This window comes from Ananas comosus, linkage group 23 (assembly GCF_001540865.1).
Source record: "Ananas comosus cultivar F153 linkage group 23, ASM154086v1, whole genome shotgun sequence".
In the NCBI taxonomy this organism is placed as follows: domain Eukaryota; kingdom Viridiplantae; phylum Streptophyta; class Magnoliopsida; order Poales; family Bromeliaceae; genus Ananas; species Ananas comosus.
In genome coordinates, this window is record NC_033643.1 from 5,709,042 (window position 1) to 5,716,858 (window position 7,817).

A 7,817-nucleotide genomic window follows, 5' to 3' on the forward strand; every position below is an offset into this window, starting at 1 on the left:
TCCCGTGCCTCCGCCGGTGCCGAAGGCTCTGAAAAGGAAACCATAAAAGGGGCGCTGAGATACTAATCAAAATAGTTCCAGTGTCGATTACTGACTCAGTGAATCACCGAGCAAGCCAAACACAAAAAAGAGGTTAGTGAATATAGATTAGAAAAGCGAAAGTAAGTAAAAATGTAACTTACATAAACATGATATCTCTACTATAGCCTAAATAGCATAATATGAATAAGACTATGGTGAAGTAAAAGTCTCAACATATCATAATTTCACAATGGCGAAATAATAAAGTTCTATTGTTTCCTATTACTAGTACAATGTCCAAATAATACTCTAATCATCCATCTTCGCACATGTCATAACGAATACTCAAGCCGAATCTGAAGAGACCCACCCGAAGGCTGTCTAATAGCCCTGAGACGCCACCGAAGGCTGTCTGGCGGGTTGCCGAGCCAATGGCCCGTGGTCGTCATGCACCCCACCTAGGATGGGCCTGCCCACGGCAATCCACTTCGCGCTAAATCCCGCAGCCGGCGAGTATGAATCCGGCTGATGGCCATCCCGATGGCCGGCTTAGTAGGGAGCGACCCTCACAAGCATAGTGCGGAATGAGCATGGCAATACAATACGATCCGTCCAAGTACCAAGTTCCTCCATGTCATAATAACAATGGGAATGTGTCAAGATAATCTCAATGCCTATCTAATGTCATCACTGTCTCTAACATGGAATATAAGCAGATATGTAGTGGCCTATCATATGTCTCTATAATGGCAGGTTTCATATTTACTAGTTTCAAGTGCCCCTTTATGACCTCTTCTGCTCTCTATGTCAAAAAACATGGCAACTATGTTCCCAAGTCACATATTCCGTCAGTAATCCTCAATATAAGATGAATTGTTTTCACTTGCAAATTAACACTTCTTCCGTAATGGCATGCATTCTACTCAATAGCTTCTACTATTATAGGAAATATTCATAATTAAAAGGCATGCATTTTAAGTGCTCTAAAATTCATATAATTCCCAATTTAGCATAGAAATCTAACTAAAACAAATAATTACAACAAGTAGAAAGAGCAATCGGGGCCATTCGCCCCAGTTTCCACTGAGCTCAAACCCACCGATGACAACGAAACTCCTCGTGCGCTCCCACGAGGGTGTCCTCTAGTCTCCTAGTATCCTAGAGGTATGAAAACATGAGTCATACGAGCCGAACGAACAACACCTAGCTCAAACATTAAGCTAATCAAGCATAGGTGTGAAAAACTCACCTCTAGTACAAAAATCTCCTCTAAAGCTCTAAAATGAAGCTAGGGCTCATCCAATCCAACCTAATGGAAGCCTCTAATCCACTCAATCTAGCTCCAAAAGCCCTAGATTCAAAATACCCAAAACAAACCCTAATATCACAATCTAGGGTTTAATCTCATGAAATTCAATAAAATTCAAATCTAGAGGGAGATAATATAATGCTTACCTCTTAGAAGCTTCAAATCAAGCTCTAAATCCTTTAAATCCCAAGATCTATCCTCCACTTAGCTCCAAATTCAAGCTTGAGGCTTCATCCATGGTGGAAATGGCACCAAAGGGCAAAAGAGAAGAAAATCCATCAAAAACCAAGCAAAATGGAGATCAAAATCAAATGGGACAAGGTGGGGCTTCACTCACCTTCCTCTCCTCTGGTTCCAGCACAAAAAAAGCCCTAAGGGGCGTGGGTGCTGTTATAAGAAGCCCACAATCGCGAAAAACCCCCTGCAGACCAAACTGCACGAAATCTGCCTCCTTGTACCGGTACACGGGCTCTTGTACCGGTACAAGGCCGACGAAATTGCAAACCCGAGGCTCGGGTCGCGCGGTCTGCGGCTCTGTACCGGTACAAGCCCGATGGCTGTACCGGTACAACCATCAATCCTTGTATCGGTACAAGGCCAGTCTTGTTCCGGTACAAGCTCTGCTGCAGGCTACCCGAGAGCTGTCCAATGAATCCAGTTTTTGGATTTTGGTACCAAACTTCAAACCAACATCCTCGGGGTGCGTGCCAGGGGTCGGAACACTATCAACGACCATCCAAAAACTGTAGAAAGGCTCCACACACAGATCAAACACTCGAATGTTGCAATTTGCTAAGATCCAGTGTATTACAAATATCTATCGGTCCCTTGGTGCCTCTTGATGAAATTGTGTATCACACAACAAGCAAGGGCAATGCAACACTGTACTTTGTAAGGAAAGGGTGTTGCTTGTCGTTACAAGCACCTTGCAGCTATTGAACCATCTCTTTAGGATCCCAAAGGCTTTCTCAACTACATTTCTCAATTGAACGTGATGATAATTATATAAATCTCAAAGTCCTCGATGCGTTCGTGCCTGTGCGTTTACATCGAATTGGCTCAAGTGGTATCGCTCACCTTGATAGGGAGCGAGGAAGCAGCCAGTGTTCGCATAGTCTGAATCAACTAAATAAAATTTTCCTAAACAAATATAAAGCTTTATTAGAATTACAATAATGAAACTTGTATCACACATTAAAAAGCAAAAGTTTAGTTACCTTCCGGTATCGTGAAACCGCCGCTCTTGCAACACCATCACAACACCCTCATATCAGCTGCAGAACCCTCCCACCCGGTGCATACAAATAAAAATTCATGGTCGAAAGAACATCATCATGTTGTGAGATGTAAAACCTTTTCGGCAACGATATCTTGGTTGCTTAGCCTTTCGTACAACCACCGGAATGTGTGTTCCATCTACTGCACCAATTGCATTTTGAAAAAAAAATTTTACATAAATACAATAGTTAGCATCAAATATGTCATTACCAAATAAACACAAATTAATTCAAATAATTAAAGTACCCAAATCTGAGGGTTAGTTACCTTGAATGGATGAAAAATCGGATTATTTTTTATTCTTGGGTGTACACCAACATTAGATGCCGGTGGTTGGATATACTTATGTCTAAGTTCCACCACACCTCGCAGTACATTATTAAAATGCCTCCTAATCGTTTCTCCTGAATGTTGAAAAGTTTCAGCTAAAACTCTGTTGGCTACGCCATGACCTATACCAAATAAAAATATACCAAGTTGCTCATCAACAGTTAAATGCCTAGTGCTTTGTATACACCCTCTCTCAACTAATTCATCTTAAAGTCTTATAAACATAGTGGTAGTCATCCTAAAATGTTGGTATTCTCTATCAGGATGTCCACTCAATTTGTCATGAATTAACTGATGGCCAGTGAACGGCCGTGTTCGACAAGGCTGCTTATAAATTGTGCTGCGGAATGAGAAGTCCCCTTCTTCGATAAGTAATGCATGGACTTCTTCCCAATAGTCCTCTTCCTCTTCTAAGAATGTCATGAGATCGGCAACAAGTGGTGAAGAAAAAGCTTGACGAAAGATCGCCATGACTGCAAATGAACAAAATAAAACATTCATAACACAATTATAATTATAGATTAATCTATAATGGCTTAGTTAGTAAGGTCGAAAGATATGCAAGGTGGCTGCATGGTCTTTAGCCATGCCCCCCAACCCTGCACATCTATTTGGTTAGGTATCATCATCACCGAAAGAAGAAAGTAGGATGCAAGAAAAGAAAAAAGGGCAAAGAAGTTGTGAAGTTGAAGCAAGAATCAAGTGCACAAGTTTATAAGTGACAGTATTGCAAATAGTCAAGTAAGCAAATTACTGCCTTACAGCTGAAATTCCATATATGAATCAAAGCTGAAACAAAGTATAAATGGTGATACTTTGTGTTGGCTCAGGTTTTAAGATCCACAAGCATGAATGGTGGATGCAATACCTTACGAATCGCAGCCCAATCCATTCAAGCCTGCTAATCTTTTATCATCATTGCCGAATTCGTTGCCGATATGACCACATGTAGATTCAGATCTGGGAGAAGAAAGAACTCACCTCGGGTAGCATTGAACTAACCACATTACTGCAGGTTGGAAGAAGAGATGCAGCAGTGAACAGTTGGAGATGTGAAATGGCATCCAGCAGAATGTGAGTAAAGGCAACAATGTTGCAATTACAAGTATAGATGGTCATATATTGTTGGCTCAGGTATTAAGGCCACAAGCATGAATGGTGGATGCAACACCTTACGAATCGCCGCCCAATCCATTCAAGCCTGCTAGTCTTTTGTCATCATTGTCGAATTCATTGTCGATATGACCCGCATGTATATTTAGATCTGGGAGAATAAAGAACTCACCTCGGGCAACATTGAACTAACCACATTACTGCAGGTTGGAAGAAGAGATGCAGCAGAGTTAAGTTGGAGAGGTGAAATATCATCCAGCCGAGGTGAAATATCATCCACAATGTTACAATTACAACTATAAATTGTGATATATTGTGTTGGCTCGGGTATTAAGGCCCATAAGCATCAATGGTAGCTGCAATACCTTAGTATTGCCCCCCAAACCATTCACACCTGCTACTCTGTTACACATCATTGCCGAACGGACCAACATGTAAACTGAGAGCCAACAAGAGAGAAGAAGAAAAGTTATACAATGAAGTAAACAAGCAGTGAACAATCAATGCAAAGAAAGCTATACAAAGCTGTAGATGAACTACACTAATTAGTTATACATGAACTTTACAATCTGAACAAACAAGTTTTATAATAAAGTAAACAGGCAGTGAAGAAGCAATGCAAAGAAAGCTATACAAAGCTGTAAATGAACTACACAAATTATTTATACATGAACTTTATAATCTGAACAAACAAGTTTTACAATAAAGTAAACAGACAGTGAAGAAGCAATGCAAAGAAAATTATACAAAGCTATAGATGAACTACACAAATTATTTATATATGAACTATACAATCTGAACAAACAAGTTTTACAATGAAGTAAACAGGCAGTGAAAAAGCAATGCAAAGAAAGCTATACAAAGCTGTAAATGAACTACACTAATTACTTATACATGAACTATACAATCTAATCAAACAAGTTTTACAATAAAGTAAACAAACAGTGAAGAAGCAATGCAAAGAAAGCTATACAAAGCTGTAGGTGAACTACACTAATTATTTATACATGAACTATACAATCTGATCAAACAAGTTATACAATGTAGTAAACAGGCAGTGAAAAAGCAATGCAAAGAAAGCTATACAAAGCTGTTGGTGTCAATCTAATCAAGCAAATAGTTGGTGTCAAACCAAACAAAATGAAGGTGTATATGAGGTAAAGGTCCCACCAAATTAACTCAACCTTCAACCAAACAAAGTGAAGTATGAAAACTTACTAAATTCATATGATATGAAATCAGTATAATCAAACCAAATAGTTGGTGTCAAACTAATGAAACTAAACAAACTCACTAAAATTTACCTAACCATGAACTAAGCAAACTAACAGTTAAGGCATACAACTTAAATCAGTACAAAATAAACCATGATCTAACTTATCCTAATCATGAGTTAGAGCAAACAAACAACTGAAATTGAAATACAACATATAAAGTAAAGCATATAGCTAATATAAAAGGGAGAAATCCACTAGTTTAGGCATGTAGGCATCTCGGCCCACTATGCACACAAAATAGCTAATGAGGTTTTGCTAACAAAAAGCATAAGTACTAAGCGTGAGGCTACCAAAATGTCGGTACTTCAGCAATATTTCTATGAGATTAATTTGGAGGGAAAGATGTAATATATCGAACTTCTATAGTTATGAAGTTTCGGTGGATGTTAGGAACCATTGGAATCATTCCGGCGAAGTTCGGGAGTATTCGGATGTTTTCGGTGCGCGTTGGGCGCGAAAACGGAACCCGAAAGGCTATATTGGACCATAGACTAAATCCGGCAAAAGCGTGGATGAAAAGATGGTTTAAACGCGCTCGAAAACATGTTTTGGGGGTCTCGATGCGATTTGAAACGAATCGGAGGCCTAACGAGCGAAAACGGAGAAAAAGCTAAAATTGCTGAAAATTTGTCTAAGTCCTAAAAATGCTGATTTTCTGGACCTACGGGGTCCGGTCCCTCTAGCCAAGGACCGGTCCCCAAGACCCGAAAATGCCCAGTTTAGTGCAGTGGCAGTTTTGTAATTAAGAATAAGTTGATTTATAAAGAGGCTTTGACCCCTTCTTCTTCCTCTCACAGCCCACACACACACACACCATTGGAGAGGTAGAGAGAGAAGCTCTCTCCTCTCTCTAGAATACTCTCTCCTCTCTCTAGATCCATCTCCCAAATTCGGAGGCTTGGAGGAGAAGGACCTTGTGAACGCGTGGGAGGCGACGGTTCGGGCCCTCGTGCGCCCGTTTGAGCGGGGTGCTTCCGTCTCGGCGTTCAAATTTTGGTAAGCTTTGGGATTTCTACTAAATCCTTCATGAAAGATATTCTAGTAGTCTCTAGAGTATTATTAGCATGTTACTCTATATATTTTTGGGGTATTTGGGATGTATTATGGCTAGGGCTTCAAATTGGGGGTTTTTAGTAAATGAGGGTTTTGATCTCATTTAACTCCACATTTCTCTAATTGAAGGTTAGAGGTGAGTCCCCAACAACTTTAAGTTGAGAATCGACGAGTGTTCGGTGATCGTTTGCGAGTACGAGCCGAACCGGATCACGTGTGCCGCAAGAGCCCGATTGCAAGTGACTACAAGCAATCAGAGAGCAATATTAGGTGGGTTGTGCTTCACCGAAGTGATTAGGTCACTTCCAAGCCAAAGTGAAGTATGAATGTTATTGATGCATGTATAGTTGGTAGGTTGTACTTGATAATATGAATGTGTAAATCATATTATGCTTGATGTTGTTACCTACCATGAGATGCTATATGAATGCATGATGTGGAGGCTAATCAAGAATGCATGAGATAGATGTTAGTGATGAACACATGAGATACATGCTAAGTGGATACATGAGCTAGATGCTAAATGAATGCCTAGAGTATATGCTAAGTGAATATATGAGTTAAATGCTAGATATATGTATAAGATGGTATCAAAGTATAAAAAGAACAATAAAAAAAATAATAGAAATGATTTAGCTTGACCTAGGAGACCCTAGAATAGTAAACCATGGAAGCTAAGGCTCGTGAGAGACGAGGACTTGTAACTTGTGGCGAAAGATTGATCGATTGGGTCAAGTTAGTAAACCTCTAAAACGGATGTTAGAGGGGGATTCAAGGTTCAGTTTATTCTCAGCTGAGGGTGTTCATATTGGATGCATACAACATGAAACCGAGTAATGAGAATAGATGCCCTTGCGTGACTTTCGCCTGATTTGAGTTGATGTTAATTGTTTCGTGCTCGACCTAAAAGGTTGAAAATTAATTGAGTTGTCATGTTTCAGGAAACGATGGCACCGCGTAAGCGATCTTCAGCTAGATCAACGTGGGATGGGACAGGTGATGTCCCTAAGCAATCTGAGGCGAGCGGAGACTTGGAACTTCACGAACAGTTGGCCATACTTGTGGGTGTGGTGAGGGAACGAGCCGATGTGGTGCAGCGACAGCAGGAGGCTACTATGCGCCAGGAGAAACGGATCAAGAGACTCCAGGAGACCGTGGAGCAGCTAGTGGCTGCGCCAGTTGCGGCTCGTCGAGGACGGCCGGGAGTTGCGGCGGAGATCTCTCCGTCGGGGTCGGGTGATCCGACTCCCGAAAGTGCATTAGTGGAGGCGGAGAGGGAGCGAGCTTTGGTGGCCCTTATGACTTTTAAGAAGTTCGATCCGCCTACCTTTGATGGAGAGAGTCTAGATCCGTAGGTCATGGAAATGTGGATCGACTCCATGGAGACTCTCTTTGAGGATCTGCATGTCTTGGGAAAGGTAACCCTAGCTATGCAC

At 40.9% G+C, this 7,817-nt stretch overlaps 1 long non-coding RNA gene across 1 annotated transcript; it reads right to left on the reverse strand.

Moving 5' to 3' along the window:
• On the reverse strand, nucleotides 1,327–1,709 carry LOC109728442. Its single transcript, XR_002220977.1, has 3 exons — nucleotides 1,668–1,709; nucleotides 1,477–1,558; nucleotides 1,327–1,372 (listed from the first exon to the last, which is right to left on the reverse strand). It is a non-coding gene; the product is annotated as an uncharacterized LOC109728442 (long non-coding RNA).